Here is a 3021-nt window from a genome sequence, read left to right as displayed (position 1 = left end):
TTAAAACGGTTTAAACTTTTAGAAAACACATCACGAATTTGTGGAGGTTTATTCCTTTTCACTGCGTCTCATATGTTTTTAAATGCAATCTGTGTGATCGGCGCTTCGGCTCTTTATATTAAGCAGTGCATAAATACATGATGCTGTTTTGTCCATAATTGTTTATGCAATTTACGAAATTATATTTGATTTTTATGAGTTAATTTAGACGTAACGCACGTTTTTTATAGAGTTACTTCCTTGCATTGACAATTTAAATGTGCTGTATTATTTTGCTCATTGCGCCCTCCTGTGGCCTCGGGAGACAAGACAAAAGTTTTCTTAAGACCCATTTAATCTGCATATAAAACATTAGAAAATTAGATATTGGTTTAATTTTTATTGTGTGTTTGACTTTTAAAACAAAAATATTTGTTGTTAGTAGGGCTTTTAATAAAGCTCAAATAGTCTTCAGTTTACACATCTGTTAGGCTACATTTACACTTAGAAATCATGATTTCTATTTATTTTCCAGGCAATTCGGTCGGTACCTAAAAAGTATCGAACTCGATACCCAGCCCTAGTTGTTAGTCTCAATAAATTGGGTTAATTTAAAAATACAGTGGTTAAATAAAAAATAAAAAATTCTATTGCTCTGTGTTTTAAAAAAGGTTATAAAAAAAATTTCAATAATTATCGATCCCGAACGATATGAAACATTATATCGTTGATACATTTTTTAGCTATATCGCCCAGCCCTAAAGTCTGCAGCCTTTTAATACTTCTCTGAATACATCTTTCTGCTAGTAAGTGAGCTTCATGCACTGGCTGATTTGCACATGCACAGTCATAATAGTAACATTTTAGTGAAATTTCATGGGCAAAAAAGGTCCATTGTCTATTATCAATAGTGTAGCGATGTATGACGCACATTTCACACAGAAGTCACCTTCAAACGAAGCAGCTTTCTAATCTTCGTTGATCAACTTGAACCGGTTGCAAAATATGGGGATGGGGTCTTTCACCCTCATGTGAAATTCCTGATTGCATGGATTCCCACTGAAATGACAGGATTTCGCCCGCAAAAATTGGCCAAACAAGGGCAAATGTGACTGCACCTTAACCCAAATTTCCATGTGTGAATCAGTCCATGGACGTGGCTGCTTCTAAACATTCTTCATACCAGTCTGGCGATAACATGACAATTCAACTGTTACATTTTGAATATTCTCTCAATTCCATCTTTTGAACATCCATGAAACCAAAATTTCCAAGCTTCAAAATTCCTTGTGCATCAAGCAAGCACATTAGAGCTTCCATTGACCATATTTAATATGCTCTATATATGTATATGTTTGGTGTAATAAACTTTCAATGGAGAGACAGAAATATCTTTCATTAAAAATATCTTCACTTGTTTTTCAAAGTCTTGCTGGTTTGAAACAACATGAAGGTAAATGATGACAATTTATCCTTTAAAGTAGCTGGTTTGCAATGTTGTGGTAATGTACTGACTGAATAGTTTCCCATTTTGAATGTCCTAATGTTTTTGTTTGTTTGTTTTTTCTTATTATTACAAACAGAAGCCTAGAGACATCATATCATGTTTGTCACGATAATGACAGAAGAATTTCTGCATGCTTCTGATGACAGTGCTTGTTCAAAGGCTCACCAGAATAGTCAATCTCAGAGGTGTTGACACCATTAGAGGCTTTAGCCTCTCATCTGAGGAAGCAGTGAGTGTGTGAGGGTCAAAGGGAGAATGCACACGGGAGATGCAAAGCAGAAACGCACCCTCACTACTAGCAGCAGCCTCACACATACTGAGCCAGTTTCATCCAGAAACACACGCACTTAAGTTCAGTGTGTGTCGGCTCAGCAATATGTGTGTGCAATTTGCATTAAGTGAGCATGTGATAAGAAACAGAAGACAACACACTGGAGTCTGATTTGCCACTGTTAACGAGTATGTGAGAAAGCTTTCAAAAACCTCGCTCTTGCCCTTCGTCCTTCCTCCAAGATATGTGGCATAACAGTTCATAGCATTAACCCTTACAACTTCCCCCCTTAACCCCAGCACTCCCTCACTTATCATCTCTCATTCATGTATGCATAAAGAGATCTTCAAAGGCAAATATGAATTATCACATCCCCTCCCTGTACTGCTGCCCACTCACGATCTGCCAGTGGGTTCAATTCTAAGAGAAATGCCCACGTCCGCTGCTGCAGCCCCTCCCCTGCCTACACACACACACACAGCAGGGCTGAAATCGGCTGAAACAAAGGAGATCAGGTGCTGCTGACAGCCACAATCATACCACTTGAGAAAAAGGCACTGATCATGTTTGTATGACGTGCAGGGGGAGGAACAGGGGATTCTGTTATCGCCTGATGAAGACCGCAGCATGGAGAGAACAGGCTGTTCATTTTGGATTAAACACACTAAACAATTCTTGGGGTTCATGCATTGTTACCCATCTTTTTCATGCTTATTGCAGTCTAACAGAACAGTTTGAGCACTTGTCTCGGTTGGCTACATCACCCAGTCATCTAGCGGCTTGGCTTGAAGAAATAACTAATGACAGCTCCTGCAAATAACATTTTTTTTAGTGGATATGATTGATTCCATGATATGATATGTGACCCCTGGTCCACAAAACCAGTCATAAGGGTCAATTTTTCGAAATTGAGATTAATGCATCATCTGAAAGCTGAATAAATAAGATTTCAATTGATGTATGGTTTGTTATGATAGGACAATATTTGGCCGAGATACAACTATTTGAATATCTGGAATCTGAGGGTGCAAAAAAATCTAAATATTGAGAAAATCGCCTTTAAAGTTGTCCAAATGAAGTTCTTAGCAATGCATATTACTAATCAAAAATTAAGTTTTAATATATTTACAGTAGGAAATTTACAAAATACCTTCATGGAACATGATCTTTATTTAATATCCTAATGACTTTTGGCATAAAAGAAAAATCTATAAGTTTGACCCATACAACGTATTTTTGGCTATTGCTTCAAATATACCCTAGC

General features: G+C 37.3%; 1 protein-coding gene across 1 annotated transcript in view; it reads right to left on the bottom strand.

Moving 5' to 3' along the window:
• LOC107728233 (E3 ubiquitin-protein ligase MYCBP2-like) overlaps positions 1–3021 on the bottom strand; it is a 12140-nt gene that overhangs the window by 1363 nt on the left and 7756 nt on the right. The window lies entirely within an intron of this gene.

Source organism: Sinocyclocheilus rhinocerous, unplaced genomic scaffold, assembly GCF_001515625.1.
Source record: "Sinocyclocheilus rhinocerous isolate Xijiao unplaced genomic scaffold, SAMN03320098_v1.1 scaffold2021, whole genome shotgun sequence".
Lineage (NCBI taxonomy): Eukaryota > Metazoa > Chordata > Actinopteri > Cypriniformes > Cyprinidae > Sinocyclocheilus > Sinocyclocheilus rhinocerous.
The sequence above is the reverse complement of the archived record's forward strand: the minus strand, read 5'-3'. Positions and strand labels throughout refer to the sequence as shown.